Genomic DNA, 27,867 nt, shown 5'->3' with positions numbered 1-27,867 from the left:
CTTTGCCACTGCTTCTCTTGACTTCTTGTCCATGAACTGATTCTAAAACATAACATACCTGCAATTACAGTATTCATGCCAGAGACAAGCATTGATGTATCTTTCGGTTTAGCATTTTCAAGCTATTTGCACACAGGTGAGTAACATTTTTTTTTCCTACTGAGAACACAAAAATAGATATGCTGGTTTTCAAAGTTCTATCAGTAGTCTGAGCTACCAATTAAGGATATATATTTTTAAATTTTTATTGAATATCTGTGAGATAGACCATTACAAACTTCATAATTTGCTTCCAGTCATACAACGATCCAACATGCTTCTCTCCACTAGTGTAAATTTCCCACCACCAATGTCCCTGGTTCCCTACAACATCCCCCAACACCCTCCCCCACCCCCAGCCTGTCTCTATGGCAGGCCCTTTAAATTCTTTCTCTCTCCTTTTAATTTTGTGCATTATTGTTCTCATACAGGTACTAAGAGGTCATCATGTTTGTTCAAGGAATTTAGTATTTTTATTGGGGGTGTCACATCCGGCGATGATCAGGAGTTATTCCTGGCTCTGCACTCAGGAATTACTCCTGGCGGAGCTCAGGGAACCATATGGGATGCTGATATTCGAACCCGGGTCGGCCGCATGTAAGGCAAACATCCTACCCACTCTGCTATCGTTTCAGCATATCCGAAATTTCAGCTGTTATATTTCAGTGAAATCCATCCTGAGACAATGTAATGAGACTAGGGCATGGTGGAGATTTTGGTTTGTGGGAGCAAGTGGCTGCCCTGAGTTCTGGTTGCGTGGGCAACAAACTAACCTGCCTCCCTCCGATTTACCCTAGTATGTTCTGCTGTGTGCAGGTCCAAGGTTAACTGTGACTTTTGATCTCTTTCAAGATTTATATATAGGTCACTTAAGCAAGACCAATACATTAGCTTGTATAGCTGAGCCAGGGGTGGTTTGTGAACATGACTCCCACATATCTTTTGGGAGTTTAATTTCTTGGGAAACTTAGTTCTGAGGTGTTGGGATCCAGCCAGAGGCACAGTGGAAATCTGGGGTTATCAGGCAGCATGATGGCACCATTAGACTGTAGATGCACTCACCTCGAGTTTGCAGATTGGCTTCCTGGAGGCACTGCACCCCCAGACTAACACATATTCATTGAATTAATGAACGAATAATCAACATTTTCAAAATGTGTCACTTTATTGCATTTTAGAAGGGTAACTTCTAACAGGGAAATCATTTTCATGGTATAATCAAGACCTCCGGTTCATTCTTAACATATTTAATAAAAGCTACACATTTTGGAAATTCATACAAAGAAATTCTTTATATTATCTGTCTTCATAATCTACTTGTAAATTACTCAGATATCACCGTTTATACCACTGTTCTTAGCATAGAAATTTACAGATAGAAAGTGTTTAGTAAAATTTCATTTTGGGGGCTGGAGCAATAGCACAGGGGTAGGACGTTTGCCTTGCATGCAACCAAACTAAGTTCGATTCCCAGCATCCCATACGGTCCCTCGAGTACCGCCAGGAGTAATTCCTGAGCGCATGTACCAGGAATAACTCCTGAGCATCGCAGGGTGTGACCCAAAAAGAAAAAAATTCATTTTGGCACTTCTGTTGAATATAGTACTGGAATTACTTGCAATAGGAGTTATATAAAAAAAGATATTAAGGTTAGTCATGTAGGAAAAGTAGAAATCAGGCTCTCACTATTCACAGAAGATGTGATACTATATTTAGAGAATTCTAAAACCTCTACCAAAAAACTCCTAGAAAAAAGAGATTTATATGGTAAAGTTGCAGGGTATAAAATGAATACCCAAAAGTCTATGGTTTTTCTATATGCAAATAATGAGAGAGAAGAAAGTGACATGAAGAAAACAACCCACTCACAATCATGCCACAGAAAATCAAGTAACTCAGAATCACCTTAACTAAGGAAGTGAAGGACCTATACAACAGAAAATAAGATCCCCAAAACATTGTATAAATTCAATGTGATCCCTATAAAGATACCCATAATATTCTTCAAAGAAGTTTATCAATCACTCCTGAAATTCATATGGAACAACAAACGCCCACGAATAGCTAAAGCAATTCTTGGGAAAAAGACGATGGGAGGCCTCACCTTCCCCAACCTCAAACTCTACTACAAAGCGATAATAATTAAAACAGCATGGTACTGGAACAAAGGCAGAGCCGCCGACCAATGGAACATCATTGAATATACTGACACACACCTTCAAATATATGTTCATCTAATCTTTGATAAGGGAGCAAAAAATGTGAAGTGGAGCAAGAAAGACTTCTTTAACAAACGGTGCTGGAAAAACTGGACAGCGACATGCAATAAAATGGGCTCAAACCTCTACCTAACAGCAAGCACAAAAGTCAGATGAAAATGGGTCAAAGACCTCAACATCAGAACAGAATTCATCAGGTACATTGAAGACAAGGTGGGCAAAACCCTCCACGACATTGAAGCTAAAGGTATCTTCAAAGATAACATGCCACTGGCCAAAAAAGTGAAAACAGAGATGAACAAAGGGGACTATCTTAAATTAAGTAGCTTCTGCACCTCAAAGGAAACAGTGACCAGAATACAAAGACAATCTACAGAATGGGAAAGGATATTCACCCAATGCCTATGTAATAAGGGGTTGATATCAACAATATACAAGGCTCTGGTTGAACTCTACAAGAAGAAATCATGCAACCCCATCAGAAAATGGGATGATGAAATGAACAGTAACTTTCTCAAAGAAGATACCGAATGGCCAAAAGGCACATGAAAAATGCTCTTCATCACTAATCATCAGGGAAATGCAGGTCCAACCAACAAAGAGATATCACCTCACACCACTGAAACTGACCCACATCCAAAAGAACAAAAGCTACCGGTGTTGCCATGGATGTGGGGAAAAAGGGACTCTCCTTCACTGCTGGTGGAAATGCGGACAGGTTCAGCCGTTTTGGAAAACAGTATGAACGGTTCTCCAAATACTAGAAATTGAGCTCCCATTTGACCCAGCAATATCACTCCTGGGAATATAGCCTGGAGAGGCAAAAAAGTACAGCCGAAATGACATCTGCACTTGTATGTTCATTGCTGCACTGTTCACAATAGCCAAAATCTGGGGAAAAAAACCCCTAGTGCCCAAGAACAGATGACTTGTTAATGCCACTTTGTTTCATCTACACAGTGGAATTCTATGCAGCTGTTAGAAAATAAGAAGTCATGAAATTTGCATAAAGTGGATCAACATAGAAAGTGAAATGAGTCAGAAAGATATGGACAGACATCGAAAGATTGTACTCATCTGTGGAATATAAAGTAACAGAATAAGAGACTAATACCCAAGAATAGAGTGATAAGGACTAGGAGGTTTGCTCCAGGCCTTGGAAGCCGACATCACATGCTGGGGGGAAAGGAAGCTCAGATAGAGGCCAGAACACCAACTAAAGGGTATTTGGAGGACCCGCTCTGGGTGGGAGATGCATGCCAAAAGTAGACCATAGAGCCATTCTTTCTGCCCCACCAAGATCACGATTTGACTCTCACAAGAGGCTATCCAGCATGACCACAGCCCCAGAGGCACATGGATCCAATTCGGAACCCAGAGGCTTTGGGCAGAAATGTGACTGAACTATGCATTAAGCTACGGCACCATTCTCCCTCAGGTGGGAAAGGGTATTTGTCGCTTCTGCCTTTCTCCCCCCTGGCGGCACGATGCCCACCACCTCAGAGATTATTGGACAGCCAGGTATGAGCTAGGGTGATAGGGCAACTACAGTCTCATGGGATTGGGGGTGAGGGGTAAAACTAGCCCATTCGTCCTGCCAGCCAAGACCATGAGTTGCCCACCACGAGTGGCTCTCTGGCATGCCATGGCCCCAGAGAAAAAAAGAGCATGTCCTGCCACAAAGGCATGTTTTGGGGCATGGTGGGAGGAATACTGGTATCATGCACCAGTTACATCTCCATTCGTCCTAGCCCTGAGATTTTAGCAAGTGCCACATTGGAGGTTTTTTCACGGTCAGGGAAATGAGATACTTCATTGTTACTGGGTTTTGGCATATAGAACACACCACGGGTAGCTTGCCAGTCTCTGCCATGTAGGCAAGATACGCTTGGTAACCTGCCATGTTCTCTGAGAAAGAGAACTGGACAATATGAGTTGTTATCTTATCAACAAGATCCAGTATCTGGATCTTGGCCATTGATGGGATTACATGGCTCCAGAGGCAGTCCGTGGGTGTAACACTTAGCTACTGGAAGATGGGGGATCTGGATGGAGGAGGCCCATTCTTGGTCCGAGCAGTCTTGAATATCTCAGCCCCGGGTCCCGCACACCTGGGTTCCTCTGCCAGTTCCTTCATGCATGAGGCTCCTTCAAGTGTGGTGAGAGTGGTCTTAAGCATAACTATGGCTGGTTGCAGAGGTCTTCAGCTGCCAGGTCTCTGCTCGGGGTGGTGAGGGAAACTCAACCCACCCCCTCCAAGGGGCCCCAGTGAGGAAAGCCAGGTGCGGCATCAGGAGACTGCCATTTCAGAGATATTTGGACTTAATTTTTGATCGAAAATTACACATCATTCAAACAGTTGTATGTGCTTAGTAATAAAATATTACACACATGTTCAATCACCTAAGAAAGCCCATTCTGCTCAGAGAACTAGATTTTTAATTACAGGTCTGTTTTGCCCATGTGGAATGACTGAGAATCACTATGAGTAGATATAAAACACACTATACACCCAAAGATGCACACAGGTTACTTTGAGTCATCTGTGTTGTTAATGTGTCTGGGCCATTAAACTACATTGAGACCCTTTTTCTGTCCTTTACAGGAGCCTCATGAGTCTCACATTCCCTTCAAGTTTAACTTGTAATAAAGTGGAATGAAATCATCAATATGCTTCTCACCTCTTCCTTCAGGAGAAAAATCCTACTTACTTTCAAGGTGGTCAAAGTGCGGACAACGCCATCCACCATTTTCTGGAGATGTACACGGGACCGAGGTGAGAATAGCAAAAGGCTCCAGTTTAATTTTCTTAATGAAGATTTCAGGGAAGAGCATTAAACAACACTGATTCTCTATCTTCCAAAAGAATTATTTTGCAAAACTGATGCCCTGGGTATGGTAAAATATAATATTGTAAAAACCATACTTTTCCTTCTGGGACATTAATGTTCTAAATTTATCACTTCAAGCTCCTTTGAAATACCTTCCTAGATTGGGAATCACTGTCTTCCATAGGAGTGAGTAAGGACAACACTCAGAGAAATCAGAAGAGAAAAATAGGGGAAAAAATCAACTCTTATACTGAGTTTGGCAACACATATACTAAAATTGAAATGATACAGAGATTAGCATGATCCTTACACAGAGATGACAGGCCAACTTGTAAAGTGTTCCATATTTTTGTTGCATTAAGAATTAACAGGGCTACTTTAAGCTAAGACAAGCCCCACAAGTACTCCAAATTTCGACATAAAGATAGCAAAAATCCCTATCACAATGATCTCTCTCAACGTCAATGGACTAAATACACCAAGTCAGAGGCACAGGACGGCAGGATGAAATAGAAAACTGAACCCAACATTCTGCTGCCTGCAAGAAATACATCTGAGCAATCAAAGCAACCATGGGCTAAAAGTAAAAGACTGGAAAACAATTCTTCAAGAAAAGAACACCTCCAAAAAGCTGCAGTGGCAATACTAGTATCAGACCACATGAACTTCAGACTAAAGGTTATAAGAGACAGTGAAGGTCATTTCTTAATGATCATGGGATATGTACATCAGAAAGAACACACCCTCCTCAATGTAGATGCTCCTAATGACAGACCAGCAAAATACGTAAAAACAACTTCTAATAGACTTAAAGAAAAACATTGATAGCAACACAATACTAGATGGAGATTTCAACAGTACTTTCTCACTTCTCAATAGATCAAACAGACAAAAACTCAGCAAGAAAATATTTTATTTGAGGGAAGTAATGAAGAACCATTGGCTTAGAGAAGAAATCAAGGAGGAAATAAAAAGATTCCAGAAAACATGACAACGAGGAACTACCAGAACTTGTGGGACAGAGCAAAAGCAGTTCTAAGAGGAAAGTTTATAGCTCCGCCAGAATTCAACTGGAAGAAAGAAAGGGCCTACAAAAATAACTTACAGCTCAAGATTTTGGAAAATGACCAAGAAAAGGAGTCCAAACTAGCCAGGAGGAAAGAAATAATAAAACCTGGAGCAGAAATCAATGAGATATAATCCCAAAATACAATTCAGAAGACCAACAAAAGCAAGACATGGTTCTTTGAGAAAATAAATAAGATCGATAAACCACTAGCAAGACTCACAAAAAGAAAAGAGAAAGAATCCTAATAAACCGAATCAGAAATGCAAAGGGAGGCATCATAATAGAAACTACAAAATCCATAGGATCATCAGAGATTATTTTGAGAATCTTTAAAGCAGGAAATGAGAGAATCTGAAATAAATTGATAAATTACTGGATTCCAATTACCTCCCAAGGCTGAACAAAGAACATTTTGAAAACTGGAACCCATCACTACAAGGAAATTGAAATGATAATCAAAAGTATCCCCCAAAACAGGAGCCCAGGCCCAAATGGATTCACTAATGAAGTATTTCAAACCTTTCAGGAGGACCTACTGCCAATATTTTTTAAGATTTTCCAGGAAATTGAAGAAACAGAAATACTCCCAAGCAATTTTTATGAGGCAAAGATCACCCTGATATTCAAATCAGACAGAGAAACCACAAAAAAGAAAATTACAGACCTATTTCTTTGATAAATACAGATGCAAAGATCCTCAAGATTATACCAGCAAAGAGAAATCAGAAACTCCTCAAAAGGTCACACTCTATGACCAAGTAGGTTTATCTTGCAGATGCAAGGATGGCTTAACATTCTCAAGTCAATCAACAGAATACACCATCTCAATAAAATAAAGATAAAAATCATATGATAATATCAATAGTTGTAGATAAAGCATTTGATGAGATCCAGCACCCATTCATGATGAAAAACTCTCAACAAAATGGGAGTTGAAAGTACTTTCCTCCATCTAGTCAAAGCAAACTACTACAAACCCACACCAAGCATTATTCTCAATGGGGAAAAACTAAAGGCGTGGAGAAAAATCAATGAGCTAGATTCCCAAAATACAATCAGGCACAAAACAAGTTACCCACTCTCACCACTCCTATTCAACATAGTACTTGAAGTACTTGCCATATGATTTTGGTAAGAAAAAGATATCAAGGGCATCCAGATAAAAAAAGGAAGAACTCAAGCTTTTACTATTTGGAGACGACATTATAGTATACTTAGAAAATCCCAAAGAATCTAGCAAAAAGCTCCTGGGAAGAATAGATTTGTTTACTAAAGTAGCATATTACAAAATCAATATCCAATAGTCCATGGCTTTCCCAAATATTATTAATGAAAGAGAAAAAAGAGATAGGCGAAAAACAAACCCATTCACAATAACCTCAGAAAATCAAGTATACTAGAATCAACTAAAAATGTTAAGGACCTATACCAAAAACACTCTACAAAACACTACTTCATGAAATAAAAGAGGATATGAGGAAATGGAATCACATCCCATGCTCATTGATTGAGAGGATTAACACTGTCAAAATGGCAATACACCCCACAGCGCTATAAAGATTTAATGCACTTTCTATAAGGATACCCATAACATTTTTCAAAGAAATAGATTAAACCCTCTTGAAACTCATACACAATAATAAACTCCCATGATGAGCTAAAGCAATCTTTGGTAAAAAGAAGAAGGGAACAGCTTCCCCAACTTCAAACCCTACTACTAAGTCGTAGTAATCAAATTAGCATGATATTCAGATAAAGACAGGCCTCAGATCAATGGAATATAGTCAAATATCCTGACGCTGGCCCTCAGATTATTATTACCTAATGTATCATAAAGGCTCAATAAATATGAAGTTGAGCAAGGAAGTCTCTTCAACAAGTGCTGCTGGGAAAACTGGTCAGCAACATGCAAAAAAAATTTAACTCAGACCTCTTTATAGTGCCAGGCACAAAGTCAGATCAAATGAATTAAAGACCTCAATATCATACCTGAATTCTTAAGATATATGGAGAAAAATGTGGGAAGATCCCTCCATGACATTAAAGCTAAGGGAAACTTCTAGAATGATACACCACTGACCAAGGAAGAGGAAGTGAAGATAAACAAATGAGACTACATTAAACTAAGAAGTTTCTGCAACTCAGAAAAAATGGTGACCATGATAAAAAGAGAGCCCACATAATGGGGAAAAATTATTTATGCAATACCCATACAATTAACCCCTTATTGTATATAACCCAAGATATATATGGCACTGGTAGAACTTTATGAGAAAAAGACATCCAACCCCACCAAAACATGAGGAGAAGAAATGAACAGAAACTTCCTCAAAGAATAAATACAAATGACCAAAAAACAGAGGTAAAATTTTCTACATCATGAATCATCAGGGAGATACAAATCAAAACAGCAATGAGATATCTCATACCACAGAGATTGACACACATCAAAAAGAACAAGAGCAACCAATGTCAGCATGGAAGTGTGGAGAAAGGGTCTCTTTACTGTTGGTGGGGATGCCGATTGCTTCAGCCTTTTCGGAAAACAATATGGGCATTTCTCAGAAAGCTACAAATTGAGCTTCCATGAATCCAGCAATTCCACTTTTGGCAATATACTCCCAGGCCCCAAAACACACAGCAGAAATGCTATCTGCACTTCTATGTTCATTGCAGCACTATTCACAATAGTGAGAATCTGGAAACAACTTGTATGCCCAAGAATCCTCAATGATTAGTTAGAGAAACTATGGTATATCTAAACAATGGAATACTATGCAGCTGTTAGTGAAAATGAAGTTATGAAGTATGCTTATAAATGGATGTACATGAAGAGTATCATGCTGAGTGTGATGAGTCAGAAGGAGACAGACAGATATAGGATTTTATTCATTTGTGGGATATGAAAAAACATAACTTTAGATTAATACCTTAGGACAGTAGAAATAAGGGCCAGGATGATTGGTCCACTGTTAGAAGCCTACCTTATGGGCTGGGGGAGATGGCAGTTGGGATCGAGAAGAGACCACTATGACAAAGATAGTTGGAAATGATCATGCTGGAAAAGAACTGTGAAGTGAAAATAGGTAAAGGAAGAAACATGGTAACCTATCAGTTCCTGTGTTGTAAACCATGATGCCTCAACAGGGAGAGATCGGTAGATGGGTAGATAGGTAGAATAAAGGGAGAGACGGGGCGGGGGTGAGGAGAGAGAGAGGGAGAGAAAGGATTTCAGGGGGAAAACTGGGGACACTGTAGGTGGGAAATGTTCACTGGTGGAGCAATGGGTCTTGGAACACTGTATGACTGAAACCTACTCATGAACAGCTTTGTATCTCTTTATGTCCTAGTGATTCAGTCAACCACTCATGGTGATTCAGTCAATCACTCAATCAATCAATAAGTAAATAAATAAAAATCAACTCTTTGGACCCAACCATACCTAGAGGGCACTCCAGCTTTATAGGTACATGAATCAAGTATCTTCTTAGTTTAAAATGAGTGTGGTATGAGTTTGTCACTTTCAAACATAAGAATTCTGATTAATCACCATGGAATGTTTGTTTAATATAATGTTTTCTGAATAATTTTTATGAGACAAGATCTGTGAATAAAACCTTCAAGTGAAGAAAACAACATTCAATTATTTCTGTCACTTATTCATTTATTCAATTATTATTATGGAGAATAGGATTCAGGTGAGAAAACGAGAAATCTTTTACTTATAGCATGAACCTCTAATGTCTGGACTGCACATTTCTAACATCTTTAGAATGGCTATAATATAGCTAGTTCTGCTTGAGAAATAATTGACTTCTGTCCAATATTCTGAATTTTGCCTTATTGTGTGGCCTGAATAAGTATTTCTATGAATAGAAATTATTAATTATCATTAGAACCCACTTGAATGTCAACAATACTGTGATTTATATTTTAATCTAATTACTTTTTCTAAAAGAGATAAATTTGGATGTGGCAGATTAAATCCAATTGAGTCCTGAAGAGGTCAGGGAGTAAATGAAAATTATAGGAAGAATTTGATGAATTGGGGAGGGGAAGGGCTTAAAGGCCAACATATTTCACCACCTGAATTTAATAAAATTTATTTATTACATTCTCATAATGAATGACAGCATCACTTGGTACAGTAGTTCAGGTGAAATATAGGATTTTTCTAAGAAAACACACACACACGGATACATGCACACACACTCATTCTCTTTCTCTCTCTCTCTCTCTTACTCACACATGCATGCATGAATTCTTATAAACTCAACATTCTCACACAATAGCACTCATAAACACACACACTTATAATCTCTTCCCATCTTTCCACCCTCCCCTGCAGTCCGCACTACCCCTGATCCCTATCTCCAGCTACTTAAATACATGCTACCCATCTACAATTTTCATCCAAGCAATTGCTAAAGAAAGAACAAAAGTGTTCATGTGTGTACATATTTACTCATTTTATTTTGCCTCCTTTATATACCTTAGGCCTTCAACATTTTAAAAACGCAATACTGTTTATTATAGAATATACCACTGCCACCCCTAATATCTACAAGCTACTAGAGAAAAATAAATTATCAAAGAAGCTACACAACAGTCCTGAATTTTCTTGTTTGGTATCAATTAACCTCTAACAAATATTATAATAGGTTGGGTCCAAAATGCTGCTGCGTGTCAGTATTTCCTGGGGCACTATCTTGAGAATCCAAGTATGGAAACCCTTGCTCATAGCATTGTCACTCCCGGTGTGGGTGTGGGCAGCAGCATTGATGGTACCTGACCACTATTTTTATGCATTGCCTCACTTTTTATTCTTTTAATGCTTATTACTGAAACACCAGGAGGTACAGTTGTAGACTTACAAATTTTTGTGCTTGGGTTTCAGTTATACAATGATCCAGTACCCATCCCTCAATCAGTGCCCATTCTCTGCCATTTATATATTTTTTTAATTTTTGTTAGTGAAACACCATGAGGTACAGTTATAGATTTCAAATTTCTATGCTTGGGTTTCAATTGTACAATGATCAAATACCCATCCCTCCACCAGTGCCCATTTTCCACCACCACGGGTCCCAGTGTCCCTCCCACCCCCTATCCCCCAATCCCACCATGCCTTTGTGGCAGGGCATTCCCTTTTGTTCTCTCTTTCCTTTTGGGTGTTGTGGTTTGCAAAAGAGGCATTGACTGGCAATCATGTTGGTCTATACTCTACTTTCAGAATGCTTCTCCAATCCTGGGAGGATCCTCCAAACACCCTTTATTTGGTGCTCCTTACTCTATATGAGCTCCCTTTCCCCCTAGAATGTGTGGCTGGATTCCAAACCATGGAGCAAAACTCCTGGTATTAATCTCACTGGCCACTTTTTGAATGAAAGCTGGTGTCTCTGGTTCCATGCCAAACAATTTAAACAAGCATCTGCAATAAAGGTTCCCCACTTATTTTGTGAAATGAGAGTCTTTCTTAAGAGCCTTTCAGACTGGAGTGATAGCTCACTGGAACGACTGTGGACTTTGCCTGTAAAAGAAGCAGACTCTTTTCCTGGCACAACATAGTACCCTGAGCAACAATGGAAGAGACCCTTGAGCCAAAGCAGCACCTGAACATGACTGGATGTGTCCCCAAAGAACCAATAATCATCAGAACATCTAGTTAGAGTAACCGTCAACAAAATAGTGCCTCTTTTCTCCATTCATAATACTCAAAGTTCTGACTGCAATATCATTAAGAATACTAAATAGTTCCTGTAAATTTTATTCTTCTTCACATATATTTACTCTAAAATAATTTATATTTCGTTTTAAACTACAGGTAAAAAAGTAAAATTATAACTTTTTTAAAAAATTAAAATTAACGCCTATACATAGCCAGGTAAGACTCAAAAAATTAAAAAGAAAGCAAGCAAGAAAGAAAGAAAGAAATTAAAAATTAAAAACAATGTTGTTTACAGTGCTAAGGATCAATCACAGATCATCATACAATGGAAGACAAATTCTGAATCACTGAGTTATAACCCTGTTCTTACATATTTACAAAGGTCTTATTTGATGTCTCATTACATTTTCTCTTTTTATTAAAAAATGCTTTTTGTAGTGGACCTGATTGCCACCTTACCTCCTACTTCATGACCTTTGCTTCTCTTGTATATTTTAAGATACATATTATATTTTAATATAAATAAATATATATATATAAATACTTATAAAATATTGTATATTTTAATATATATATCTTGTATATTATAAGACCCAGTTGTCACCTTATCCTTCCTAAATCCATGCTTTCCTTTGACAGACTTTCCAAGATCATGTATGGCTTGATTTAACTTGGCATAAATGGAAACCTTATTTTCTGTATGCTCTCACGCTAGAGGTGATGATGCTTTTGATCCTGGAGAAGTTTTTTCTGGGGAGTTTTCTGGCTGCTTCTACTTGACTTCAAAATATATAAAGGTAAGTCATCATCTTTTTTTTTGCGTTTTTGGGTCACACCTGGCGATGCACAGGGGATACTCCTGGCTCTGCACTCAGGAATTACTCCTCACGGTGCTTGGGGGGACCATACAGGATGCTGGGAATCTATCCTGGGTATGCCGTGTGCAAGGCAAATGCCCTACCTGCTGTACTATAGCTCCAGCCCCCCCCCCCCATCCCCACAATTCATCATCTTGAGGGCCTCAGATTTTTACCTTTGATTTAGAAACTTCATCTTTACATTGGCACAGTAAATTGAAACCACAAAACCATTGAATGACATGTTATAATGGTAGCAGCCATGAGCAAACATTGATAACCCATAAGTTGGCATGAATGACTTCTGTCTCAGAGGCTTCACTTCTGAGGATCCCTGTCTGTTACGTATCCCAGGATCAGAACCTACATCAGGCCATCAGTAGAAATTGTCTAACCAAAAGCTAGCCATCCACTGGGATCAGAATCCTTGATCCATCTAACTTGTAATTTTTCATTCATGACTTGTTGACCTTGTTTCAGTTGGAGACATCCAGAGCATCAACACAGCTTCCCAGTAGTTTCCACAAGAAATCCAAATACCTAAGAATGTTATCATTTCTTACGCCACTGTTAAAGATTTTTTTGGAATCCCACGGTAAGATACTATCATTAATGTTATAATATTACTGTTCTCCACAGTCCAGATCTCCCGAAAGAACTCTCTACCCTTCTCACTCCAAGTGCAGACTCCTGTTTAAGATATCCTGAGCATACTTCTAATAGTGTCACTCAGGTTCTCCCCTAAAGTGCACAAGTTAAGTTCATACCACACCAAGTTCTTATTCCTAAACTACCAGAGTCGGCTTGGTCCTCAAACTTGTGTTCTCCCTTGAAGAAGTACCGTGCTTCCTTTCTGCATGTCTCTCTTTGCTTGCTTTGTTAAACGAGTGTTCTCTCTTGAACATATATTCCATTCCACCCTACACCTGTTTCACAAGTTTCTAAGTGTTTTTCAATAATATCTATTTTGCTTCAGTAAACTAAATATTTTAAAGCACCAGAGCAATGTTAAAACCAATATTTGTATCTTTTAAACCACAAATTTTGAATATGAAAGGTGGTAAAGCAATGGAATACTACTCAGTTGTATGAAGTGAAATCTTCTTATTATTTGTATAAAAATGGATAACATGAGGATATTATGGTTAGTGACATAAACCAGGCAGGGAAAGATAGGCATCATACAAGTTCATGCATATGTAGCATATGGAGAAAACAAATTAAAAGAATAAAATGGGATTGACCAACGTCTAAATCATTGTTTATATTCTATGATTTATAATTCAATTTATAATGGTTTGTCATACACATAATTCCAACATGACACTCCTCATTCTCTCAAAAAATAACCCCTCCCTCTCCCCCAAATCCCCAGATCCCTCACTCCCAATCCCCTGACTCAATTGTGTGGATCAGTTCTCTCCTTACATTGCCCTTGAACCTTTGTTGCTACCTTGCTGTGTGTCTTTACATCCCATATATGAGAAAAATCTCTCTGTATCTGTTCCTTTCCTTAAGGCTAACTTTACATGCATGATATCCTCTAGTTTCATCCAATGTTGAAAATTGCATAGTTTTGATCTTTTCAAAGCAATAAAAACAAACTATAGAACTATAAGTCTATTTAGTTACCAGAAGGAAAGGTGTAATCAAAGTGGAAAAATTGAACAATGGTGAATGACAGAGTAGGCTTTTCAGTGGTGAGTGTAATGTGATACATGCATGTTGATTCTGCATAATCCTAAAATTTAAGCAGTTCTATAAAGTAATTATACATAACAAAAAGTATTTAAATAATTGACATTTATCTATGATTTTGACATATCTATTGTGTCAAACTATCAGAAATAAAAATAAAGTGAGATAGAGATATGGTGTATCACTATACTTTTAAATAAGAGAAGTGATGAAAATTTCTCTGTCTTGATAAACTGTCAAATAATTTGATTCCAAAATCAAATTTATATACTCAAGGAAAAATAAAAGTCAACCAACTTAATCTTTTGCCTTCACTCAGGTTCCCATCTATTGATCTCTGGCAGACAAAACAATTTGTATTTTATTTTATTTTTAATTTTTATTAGTGAAACACCATGAGGTACAGTTGTAGATTTACCAATTTTTGTCCTTGGGTTTCGATTATACAATGATCAAATGCCCATCCCTCCGTCATTGCCCATTTTCCACCACCATGGATTCCAGTATCCCTCCCACACACATCCACCCATCCCACCATGCCTCTATGGCAGCGCATTCCCTTTTGCTCTCTCTCCCCTTTTGGGTGTTTTGGTCTGCAAAAGAGGCATTGAGTGGCACTCATGTTCTGTACATAGTCACAATTTTTATTTTCAAGGGATTTCTTGGCAGAGATTTGGCATTCTTTGCTAGCAACCAACTCGTTTTCTTCGGCTTTTTTTCTAGAAATATATATTTATACTAAGACTGACTAGTCATGGCACCAAATTGACAAATGTCCCTGTTTTTACTTCAGTTCTGTTGACTAATTATCATAGATTATTTGCCCCACCCTACCCTGCCCTGTCTGCTACCATCAACCACCCAGGGATCAAAAAGTGTACAGGAGACCCACCCTACCCAGATAAATACCCCACTGGCAGACTTCCACTCTCGACACTACTTCGACTACCCAGCCCTCGCCACACTCCAGGACACTTTCCGGACCCGCGTGGCAGCTCCGGCTGAGACCCACGCACAACTGAAGACCCACAGAACAAGATAAGCGGAACTCTCTAAGACCTTGGACTCCAGGCTCCGCGGACCCAGGGACAGAGCTTCTCTGCTTGCTCCCACCACCACAGGTGACAAAGGGATTCTAATCAGGAGCCCCACCCTACCCTGCCCTGTATGCTTCCATCAACCATCCAGGGATCAAATTGTGCACAGGAGACCCACCCTACCCAGATAAATACCCCGCTGGCAGACTTCCACTCTCGACACTACTTCCACTACCCAGCCGTCGCCACACTCCAGGACGCTTTCCGGAACCGCGCGGCCCCTTGCGGCCGAGCGACACATCATAAGACACTAAATACCCATCCTCTGGAATTGTCATACCATATTTGATAGGGTTCAAATATGGTAACACCTACAAGGGTGATTAGAGGTCACCCCAAAAACCTCTATCCCTCTCGGAAAGATTGGCAAGCTACCGAGAGTATTCCGCCCGCACGGAAGAGCCTGGCAAGCTATCCGTTGTGTATTCGATATGCCAAAACAAGTAACTACAACTGGTCTCATTCACCTGACCCTGAAGGCTTCACCGACATGGCAGCACTGAGAAGGATGAGAAAGGAGAGGCCGACAAAATCTCAAGGTCGACCTAGGCTGCCACAACGAAGGAAGACAAAAATGATCGTCTGTACTTTCAATGCACGTATGCTAGCATCAGATGCATCCATCGAGGACCTGATGGTACAAGCACGAATGATCAAGTACGACATGATTGGTCTGACCGAGACAAGAAGGCACGAATCTCACCATGCAGTTTTCGACACTGGAGAAGAATTGTTCCTCGGAACATGAGATAAAAGAGGTGTTAGAGGCGTCGGTGTCCTTGTCAACACAAACTTGGCCAAGAGCATTGATTCATTCGAATGCCTAACAACCTGAATCGGACGTTTACATTTGAATAGATGTGGCTCACTGCCTGCAGTTTCTATCTTCGTTGTCTATGCACCAACATCTCATTATGATGAAAGAGAAATCGAGAAGTTCTACATGGAACTAGAGAAGTTCTATAAAGAAGACCACACCTTCTACAAGACCATTTTGGGTGATTTTAATGCCAAGATAGGACCGAGAAGATCAGCCGAAGAACTTCACATCGGGACCCATGGCCTAGAATGGAACGAACAGGCTGAGAGACTGTCTGAGTTCATCATGTCGACCAAGTCCATTCATGGTAACTCACAGTTCCAGAAGGCAGAATCTAAACGATGGACATGGGAGTCTCCCGGTGGACGATTCCACAACGAAATAGACCACATCATATTCAATCGACGGTTTTGCCTGACTGATGTCGCTGTTCTCCCGAAATTTCGAACGGGATCGGACCACCGTCTCCTTCGTGCAAAATTCTACTTCACAGAGCGGGGAGAAAGGGCTGCAAAGTTCAAAAAGAGAACTCCCAGAATGACCACCAACTGAGAACTCTTTGGTACTATTGCAGCAACATGGGAAGATGCCATTGTTGACAACAATGACGAGGAATATGATCCACTGGTTCAGCACCTCCATGAATGTGCGAGGAATGCCAAGAGAGAGATAGCCACAAAAAATTGCCTATCTTCGAAAACTCTTGAGATAATTCACCAGCGTGTTTTGGCGCATGCCTCAGGCAACCGCAAGCTAACATCTGAGCTCGCAAAGCAGTGCAGAGATGCGATCAAGGAAGACCTCAAAGAGAGAAGATCAGAAGTACTGGTATATGCGGCAGATGCCAGGAAAAGTACTCGTAAGGCCCGCCTGTCCTTCGCCAACTATAAGACCAAGATGACTGCCCTCCGACGTCCTGATGGATCCATCACATCCTCCAGAACGGCAATGGAGAATATTATCCATGACTTCTACTCGAATCTCTTCGATAGCCATGTCTACTTGCCGACATACCAAATTCCACAGGATGGGTATGTTGTTCCCAAAGTTCTCCCTTCCGAAATCCGACACGCCATTTCGTTGGTAAAGAAACAAACAGCACCTGGCCCAGACAAGGTCAGACCTGAACACCTGAAGAACCTGCTGTCAGTACTCATCAATACACTGGCTCGGCTCTTCACTCGCTACCTGTCTGAATGCAAGGTTCCGTCCCAATGGAAAACCAGCAGGACCGTACTACTGTTCACGAAGGGAGACATCCATGACATTGGCAACTATCGCCCGATCTGCCTATTGTCTGTCATCTACAAGTTGTTCACTCGAGTCATCCTAAATAGGATTGGCAGAACACTAGATGAAGGACAACCATGCAAGCAAGCAGGGTTCCGCAAAGGATTCAGCACCATCGACCATATCCACACGATAACCAAACTCATTGAGGTTTCTCGGGAGTTCAAGATGCCGCTCTGCTTAACGTTCATTGATTTAAAGAAGGCCTTTGATTCTGTTGAGACGGAAGCGGTCATTGAAGCCCTAGCCAATCAGGGCATTCAAGCCCAATACATCAGGATTCTCCGTGAGCTGTATTGCGGATTCACTACCAGGATCTCACCATTCTACAAAGAAGTGATCGTTGACGTAAAGAGAGGGGTGCACCAGGGTGATACCATTTCACCGAAACTCTTCAGTGCCACCCTCGAGAACATCATGCGATGACTGGAATGGGAAGGAATGGGAGTGAAGATAGATGGTCGGCAACTACACCACCTCCGCTTTGCTGATGACATTATTTTAATAACACCAAACATCAGCCAAGCGGCACAAATGCTGGCAGACTTTGACCGTGAGTGTGGAAAGGTCGGACTACAGCTGAATCTTACGAAGACAATGTTTATGAGAAACAGCCTTGTTTCTGATGCCCCATTCGCTCTCAATGGAACGACCATCTCCGAATGCAACAGCTATGTCTACCTAGGTCGAGAGGTCAACATGACAAATGACTGGCACACGAGCTGCGCAGTAGGAAGAGACCGGCTTGGAACGCCTTCAAGAACGTCAAAGAAATAGCTAAGAGGAAGAAGAACCTCCGGCTCCAGGCACATCTCTTTGATTCCACTGTTCTTCCTGCATTAACACATGCCTCAGAGACCTGGGCCCTACGCAAACAAGATGAGAACGCCTTTCAGGTCTCCAAAAGAAGAATAGAAAGAGCTATGCTTGGAATATCACGTTTCACTCAAATGAGAGAACGAATCCTGAGTTCTGACATCCGTCGAAGATCAAGGATCAGGGATGCTGTCTCATTTGCCAAGGGGTTGAAAATAAGATGGGCTGCTCACGTAATGAGATTTAAAGATGACCGTTGGACTAGAGCTGTTACTGATTGGATTCCACGGGATGTCAAGAGACCGCGTGGCCGCCCACCTACCAGATGGTCAGACTTCTTCATCAAGATCATGAATTATCGGTTTGAGGCTCTTCATATTCCCGGAGCGAACAGATGCTATTGGGCTACACTAGCACGCGACAGGGACAAATGGAGACGTTACTGGTGCCCGCTCGAGCAAATCGACGACTAACGGGAAGTTAAGTGATTAAGTGATTAAGTGATTTGCAGTGGATAGAAAATAACTGCCCAAAATTCTTGGGGTAATGGAAAATGTTTATTCTTCCCTTAGTTTGGAAAATCCCTGTCACTAGTATAGTGACATTCATCGAAATTTGTAAACACAATGATTAATAAGAGGTAAACCATGACTGCCACTTCAAGGAAGAAAGGGCCTTCAGCAGACATCTTCGTTTGCAGAAGGATAGCTCTGGCCTGGGTGTGGGTAAAACAAGAGAACTGTGAGCTACTGGCAGTTAATACATGCTCTGAGGCTATGTGGTGACACTGCTAGAAATGTGGATAGCCCTGATTAGGTAGGGTCATGGGGGAGAATGGAATGATGAAAAGAAAGCAGAGCAATAAGACAAGGTGATAGATTCCTTTGTATAAAAGTTTTCATCTCTATTGTACTAATCTGTGAAAAAGAGAACCAGCTTCTTATCATTCATTCTGGCAATATATTATACTTAAATAGTGCTTCAGGAAAAAAACGGTCCCCTTGTTAGTTGATATAGCCTGAATATCTGTGAGGTCTTTGAACTCTATGTATACACTGCTGATGACTTAAACCAATCTCTCTATTTAACTACCTAAACTGCTATGGTCTCACCATTTAACTCTCTAAACTCTGATGGCTCCAAATCTTCTAAGATCAACTTTCATCTCTTCCATGATATCCAGGATTCTCTTCCCAACCTTCAACTCTCCCTTTCTTTCTCCATCTCTCTACCAACTATGCTCTCCATGCCAAAATTTGCAAAGACAAGCTTTCTTGAAATATAGATATGAGTTGACTTCTCTTTTTTCAACATTTAGGCAATTTTGATTTACATAGTCATTTATAATGGAGTTTTGTCATACAATATTCCAATTCTAATCACACCACCAGTGTCTTCAACCCTCGACCAACAAACGACCCATTTCGCCCTGCATTCCCACCGATTTCCTTGACGAACACATTTTGAAGTTTAACTATTGTACTTTGGGTTCCATACTTACAGTGGTTTTGGCATTGGTGGTTAAGATATACACCTCAACTTTTTCATGCTAGCCTTCCTATATCAATGCCAAATTATACCATGTAGGGAAAATATATGAGAACAAATCATTAAGCTCCAATATTTTTCCTTTTTTTTGCTTTTATTAGTGAAACACCATGAAGTACAGTTGTAGATTTACAATTTTTTGTGCTTGGGTTTCTATTATACAATGATCAAATACCCATCCCTCCCCCAGTGCCCATTTTCTGCCACCGTGGATAATATGTCTCCCACCTCCACCCCCACCCCATCCCACCCTGCCTCTGTGGCAGGGCATTCCCTTTTGTTCTCTCTCTCATTTTGGGTGTTGTGGTCTACAAAAGAGGCATTGAGTGGCAAACATGTTCAGTCCATAGTCTACTTTCAACATGCATCTCCCCTCCTGGGTGGATCCTTCAAACACACTTTATTTGGTGCTCCCTCTCAATCTGAGCTGCCCTTTCCCCTAGAATGCCCGGCTGGCCTCTAAGCTATGGAGTAATGCTCCTGGTGCTGATCTCAGCTATTCTTGGGTATTAATCTCATACTTTGTTACTTTATATCCCCCAGATGAATGCAATCTTTCTATGTCTATCCCTCTCTTTCTAACTCATTTCGCTTAGCATTATACTTTCCATATTGTACCAGTTGTATGTAAATTTTATGACTTCATCTTTTCTAACAGCTACATAGTACTCCATTGTATAGATGTACCAAAGTTTCTTTAACCAGTCATCTGTTCTTGGGCATTCAGATTTATTCCAGTTTCTAGCTATTGTAAAGAGTGCTGCAATGAACAAACAAGTGCAGATGTCACTTTGACTATACATTTTTGCCTCTCTGGGATATATTCCCAGGAGTGCTATTGCTGTGTCAAATGGGAGTTCAAGTTCTAATTTTTTGAGAATTGTACATGCTGTTTTCCAGAAGGACTGAACCAGTCGGCATTCCCACCAACAGCGAAGGAGTATCCCTTTCTTGCCACATCTGTGCCAGCATTGGTTGCTTTTGTTCTTTTGAATGTGGGCCAGTCTCTGAGGTGTGAGATGGTATCCCATTGTGGTATCTCATTTTGATCTGCATCTCCCTGATGATTAATTATGTAGAGCATTTTCTCATGTGCTTTTTTGCCATTCGAAGTTCTTCTTTGAGAAAGTTTCTGTTCATTTTATTGCCCCATTTTTTTGATGTGGTTGGATGTTTTCTTCTTGTGGAGTTCAACCAGTAATTTGTATATCCTTGATATCAACCCCTTGTCAGATATGTGTTCAGCGAATATCCTTTCCCATTCTGTAGACTGTTTTTGTATTTGGTCACTGTTTCTTTGGAGGTGCAGAAGCTTCTTAGTTTAAGATAGTCCCATTTATCTATCTCTGTTTTCACTTGCTCGGCCAGTGGCGTGGCATCTTTGAAAATACCATTAGCCTCAATGTCATGGAGGGTTTTGCCAACTGTGTCTTCAATGCACCTTATGCTGAATGGTCTGATGTTGAGTTCTTTAATCCATTTTGATCTTACTTTTGTACATGGTGTTAGGCAGAGTTCTAAGCCCATTTTTTGCATGTTAAGCTCCAAATTTTTAAAATAATCTTTAAACAATTTTGATCGAAAAGAAAATAGTGTGAACTGGAGGGGACAATCCCCTGGCAGCCTGCAAAGTCATTTTACTTTTCCACATTACAAAAGAGGAAATCAGTGAAGGAGGTCAGTCATAACGCAAGTTAGCTGACCCTGCTGAGCTGTGTTCATTAGGGGATTTTGTGCTCTTTTCTCCTTCCACCAGAAGTCCAACCCTATTAGTTTTGTCTGTTAAGTTCCCATAAAACAAAAAAAGTTTTACCACACAGGAACCCATGTAATGAGCCCAGCCAAGGTGATAAAAAGAAATTTCAGCTAATTCATAGGTTAAGCATGGTAGTAGAAACTAAATATCATGTTTTTTTGTATTGAATCAGCACAAGACACAAATTACAAACCTTTTCAGGATTTAGTTTCAATCATAGGATATTTTAACACCCAACCTCCTCTAGTATACACTTTCATTGCTATTGTCCCCAGTTTCTCTCCCACCACTCCCTCTCCCAACCCCAAACCCCACCTGACAGCCTGCTGTCTCTACACTATGACAAGCACCTCTCTCTCTCTCTCTCTCTCTCAACTTTTGGGCATTATGGATTGTAATACAGATATTGAGAGGTTATCACCTTTGTTCCTTTACCTACTTTCAGTACTCAGTTCTCATCCAGAGTAATCACTTCCAAATATCATTGTCATAGCGGTCCTTTCTTTATTCCAAACGCCTGCCTTCAGCACTTGTGGCAAGTGTCCAACCATTGACCAATTCTCCTGGTCTGTGTTTCTGTTATCCTTGGGTATTAGTCTCATACTCTGGTTTTTTATAACCCAAAAAAGGGGTAGTCCAATCAGTATATCCCTTTCCTTATGTCTGATTTCATTCAGCATGATGTTCTTCCTTGTACATCCATTTATAAGCAAATTTCATGACGTCAGTTTACTAACAACTGCATAGTGTTCCATTGTGCAGTTATATCATAGTTTCTTCTGGCTATTGTGAATAGTACTACAATAAACATAGAAGTGCAGATGGTATTTCTGTTATAAACATCATGTTTAATGTAGGTTTCCAGGTTCCATACATACAGAATCCACTTACAAACCCACCTTTTATAATTTTTTTAAAATAATATAATTTATTATGATGCTTTCTAAGAAACTGAAGCTATTAACAAAAACTCAGGGAAAACATATTCTATAAAAGCAACAAAAATAACCTTAAGAAACGATCACAGCCATGTGTTCTTGCTCCTCAAATATCCTTGATATATTGTCAATATCTTTCTATAGACTTAAAATTCATCAACTTTATTTCTAAACATTATTTAAAGTTATATTAATTTTAATAGGTGTAATCAGCTTTATAGAATATGTATTTGATTCCTTCATATTTTGCATTAACAAAGTTTGAATTCACCATATCACTGTAGCACTGTCCTCCCATTTATTTGCTCAAGAGAGCACCAGAAACATCTCTATGTTGAGAACTGTTGTTACTGTTCTTGGAATATCGAATACGTCACAGGTAGCTTGCCAGGCTTTGCCATGCGGGAGGGTTACTCTCAGTAGCTTGCCGGGCTCTCCTAGAGGAGCAGAGGAATCGAACCCAGGTTGGCCGCGTGCAAGTCAAACGTCTTACCCACTGTGCTATCGCTCCAGCCCATATATATATTTATACATATATATGTGTATTTACACACACACATACATATCTATATATTCATCTTACATGGCCCTTAAGCTCCAACTCTGATTTCTTCCTCCTCCAATTATTTACTACTTCTCTCCCCCTAGTTGGGGCTCAACTAATGTGCCGAGTGCCTTCAGAATGCATTTCTGAGGCCAGGATAAAGGCATGCATAACACATAAATGAAAGGAAGGCACAAAGCATATGTAGATAAATGTTATATGGACACATAATTGAGATGACTTGTTTACAAACTGTATTGGCTTCAAGTACAGTGTTCCTAATCTCAGCAAGTGTGTATTCATACTCCATGCATTGTCAAATATCCAGCTACTGTCCACAACCAACAACACTCCCCCACATTTTTCAGTCATTTACTTCCCCTCTTGTTAGCACCGTTTTGATGTCAGAGTGTAAAGGTTTGATTTTGTTTTTGTTTAATTAGTCCATTTGATATTTTTCATTATATTCCAGAAACAAATGAAATATTTTTTAAAAAAATACAGGACAGGAGGTGATATCAGGCAACAAATGAAATAGTTCATGTGGTTGACAATCAGCAAGAGACTTTCAGGTCAGTGTGATGAAAGGAACATCCAGTTTTCCTTCCCAGCATATTTCCAAAGGACTGGCTTGGAGCAGGGTACATGCTGGGAAGAACAGCAGGACAGTCTCAGTGTCTTGAACAAATAGGGGCCTATTTTCTTCTTTGAAATTGTAATGGTATTGACCTCCATTGCAAACCACAACACCATAAAGGAAAGAGAAAGCAAAAGGGATGCCCTGAGGTGGGGCTAGCTGGGGGAGATGGGGTGTGGGAACTGGGTACATTGGTGGTGGAGAATGGGCACTGGTGGAGGGATGGGTGCTTGATACTTGTATAACTGAAACCCAAGCACAAAGGTATGTAAGTATACAACTATACCTCATGGTGTTTCACTAATAAAAATTAAAAAATAAAAATTAAAAAATTAATAGTGCTATCAGCTGGTATAAAAAAAGAAAATGTGATGGTGTTGACTAGATTATATCAAGATCATTTTTAGCTATACGTTTCGATGATTCATCCTTGATTCACTGATTGATACTTTGAAATGTCCCAGTTCATTCTCATTCAGAGAAGTCATTTATTTTTCCTAGTATTTATGTGTACAGGGAATTTGTCACAAAATTCTTTATATAAAGTATATTGAGGGACTCAATGATAATGTTTTATTACAATTTTGCAAAGAATTAAAAAATACACTTTTAAAAGATTTTCTTGGTTATATATATAAAAGCTAAAGTACAACAATTAAGGTTAACTCAATATTTTCTAAAGTTGTTACATTAGTATTTGAAAAGAAATTTTAAAAGATTCTGGGAGATGGGATGGGAAAAAGTCATGGATACTTAAAGATCAGTAGAAGTCTTTGGGTATGTGGGGCAGGGGAGTGTCTAGGAAAGTTGAGATCACACTCAGCTACGTGATCTAATCTCTATATATCTAATCTCTGAATTAGATACCAATGATATATCCTCACAGATGTATTCATATGACTATCATGTACACTAGTGAGACCAAGGGAAATAATTCTTAGCATTGACATTCTTGGAAACGGAAGTAATAATGAGGTTTTTATGATTGAGTTGTTATGATTTCATAAGCACTGTTTGTTTCCTTAACCAAACTGGAATGTCTTTAAAAGACCAAATATAGGAAAATTAATTCACTTTTAATTTAATTTAGAAAATGTTGAATTTACAGTTTAAATAGAGATATCTTTTAAAAAGTCTTTCAGAGACACTGTCCTTTACTTGTTTTATTAGGAACTGAATGTGGTAACCTATAATCTCTAATTCCATCTGTAGTCCTCCCTACTCTATTTCTAACAATCCAAATAAACTTCACTTTAGACCTAGTTTTCAGTAATCTAAACTAAACTTATAGTAAAAAAAAATTCTTAATCATTAAAAATCATTTCTAATAAAACATATAATTAAAAAGTTTAATGCAGGCAAATACTGTTTTAATCCTTAAAGTAAATTTAAAAATCATAATAATACTCGGTAACGCATTGAAACATAGCAAAAAATAGATGGTATATATCTTATTTGCAAATTGGTAACTGTAACACATTGTCCTTTTCCATTTCAAGGATGAGATGATTCCATAGAGTAGATTTGTTCATGAACAGTGCTATATTCTCTCCTGGATGCGTATTTAAAAATACTTGCAATGTGCCTGTTTCTCAACGTTTTGTGTACTATAGGCCTCTTTGCTATTGTTAGATCTTTCTCTTGTTTATTTTTAGTTTATGTTCCAATTTTTTTATTTTTAATTTTTAAATTTTTATTAGTGAGACACCATGAGGTACGGTTGTAGACATATGAATTTTTGTGCTTAGGTTTCAATGATACAATGATCAAATATCCATCCCTCCACCAGTGCCCATTTCCCACCACCAGGGATCCCAGTATGCTTCCCACCACCCATCCCCTCATTCCAATCTGACTCTGTGGGAAGGCATTCCCCTTTGTTCTCTGTCTCCTTTTAGGTGTTGTGGTTTGCAAAAGAGGCATTGAGTGACAATCATCCTTGGTCTATATGTTCAGCATTCTCTACCATCCTGGGAGGATCCTCTCAACACCCTGTATTCGGTGCTACATTTTCTATCTGAGCTGCCTTTTCTGCTAGCTTGTGTGGTTGGTCTCCAAGCTATGAAGAAAAATTCCTGACACTAATCTCGGCCACTCTTGGGAGTTAGTCTCCTATTTTGTTATTTTAGGTCTACTGGGATCTGGGAGGTCTTCAGAGATTTTGAGAGCCCCGTTTTCATCTGGTCAAAATTCTTAACTTTTTGTTCCTGAGTTGGAGTTGAGGTCAGCGCCAGGTTACTTTAGGCTGCAGATATCATGGGAACTTCCCTTAGCTCAGGTGGTGTATTTCACTTCAATACCACCTGTCTATGGAGAGTTTTCATCTATTTTGACCCAAATTTTTGAATTTTGTTTCCCTTCTCTAAGTTTTACTCACCTTGAAAACTCGATTCTGTGATGGATTGAGCAGACAGAGAGAAGTCGATTCCAGAGGAGGAGGCTGGTGGTTGGTTATTTGGGGGCTGGACCCCCTTGAGAACCATAACTATTTCTCGCGATGAGTTGCTGTAAGTTTGGGGGGCAGAGCCCTTTTGCCCTCTGTATGTCATGGAGTCATAAGACTGCAGGCTGGATAGGAGAGTTCCCAGAGTGCCTTGATGATAGTAAAACACCTAGCCTCCTTCCGGGTAGGGAAGTGACAGGCTTTTACTCTGATGTGGAACCAGAGATGGTGTTCTCTCAACAAGACTGGCAGAAAGTGATGGGTACACAGACACCGTGTTGTTGGTATCTAGGATTTTCTCAAAGTGAGCTGCCATAGACATGGAAGAGACAGCGGGGTCTTGGTCAAGGACAGTCACAGAAAAGTCTCCCATGGAAGACTTCTCTTCAGCACTTCCTGCAATATCCCATTCCAAAACACTCGGGTAGGAAGCAGCTGAGGTGGATATATGACTCTGGTGAAACACTCCAGATAGCATTGTTGTGCTGAAATGTTGGCAAAGAAAGGCAGTACACATCAGTGGATGGAAGGATGTGCCAGAGGCTGAGGGCAGGAGCCAAGCAGAACTACCAGCTGGTGCAGATTCTCTGGAGTAATTGCAGACACTTCCTGTTCGGGAAGCTGCATTGTTCACCACGGGAAGGGAAAGCTGCAGAGTATGTGCAGTTCCCAATACAGATGGATTTTGAAAATTTTCTGTAAGGAACAAGAGGGTGATGAAAAAAATCTGTGAGACTAATAATCTCCTTCAACGCTGAGAGGAACAATCTGAACTTAAAATTTAAGCCATCGTGATCCTTCTAGTACCAACAGTCAACTGTGTTTCCAAAATTCCAACAACTTGGGGTGATTCAAAGCCTGGAACCTTTGGGCACTTTGTGTATTTGGTATCGTGCTCCCAAAGTGAACACAGAACTGTAGAAGAACCAGGTGATCGTCTGTGTACCTGGATGTCTTGCATACAGATAGTTTCTCCTTAGCTTGCTCTCCTATTGACTCCTATGCTATTTCCTAGAATGGAAGCTTTTTCAAACTAGGAAGTCTAAGAAAAGGGACACATTCTCGGGACAAGAAGACACCTGAGGCCCAGAGATGGCAAAGAGATTTCCTATATTCCAATAAATTTTGTTGGGCGGGCGGAGGGTGGTGTAGAGTTTGGACCAACATCTGACAGTGATCTTGGGTTCTTCCTGGCTCTGCACTCTGGAGTGACCCCTTAGAACATTCGGGAGAGTGTATGCTGTGACAGAGATTCAACTGGATTGGCTGCGTACAAGGCAAGTGCCTTATCCCCTCCACTACTATCTCTCTCTGTCCCTTATGAAATTCCAGGTTACACAACCTAAAGGATGTGGACTTTTGGCCAGGACCCTGCATGATCAATACAAGCCCAGAAACCGGAAGGAAGATACCTTCCATTAAGATAGGCATTTGGGGTCTTTGCAACTATTACCATTGTAATCATCAGGTTTCCATTTGACTTGTGCCATGAGTACCTGTTACTTACGGTTCACATACGACTTAATCTTGTTGATGCATTTTAGGTTACCCTCCTTTTTGATCCACTTCAAAAATGACTGCTTGAGTCTTTCCCAAG

At 39.9% G+C, this 27,867-nt stretch overlaps 1 pseudogene; it reads left to right on the top strand.

Moving 5' to 3' along the window:
• The first annotated feature begins 5,341 nt into the window (after positions 1-5,341).
• On the top strand, positions 5,342-5,440 carry LOC130033710 (uncharacterized; annotated as a pseudogene).
• The last annotated feature ends 22,427 nt before the right edge of the window (positions 5,441-27,867 follow it).

Source organism: Sorex fumeus, unplaced genomic scaffold (genome assembly GCF_029834395.1).
Source record: "Sorex fumeus unplaced genomic scaffold, SorFum_2.1 ptg000054l, whole genome shotgun sequence".
In the NCBI taxonomy this organism is placed as follows: Eukaryota; Metazoa; Chordata; class Mammalia; order Eulipotyphla; family Soricidae; genus Sorex; species Sorex fumeus.
Note: the sequence above shows the minus strand (reverse complement) of the source record. Positions and strands in the feature narration are given on the sequence as shown.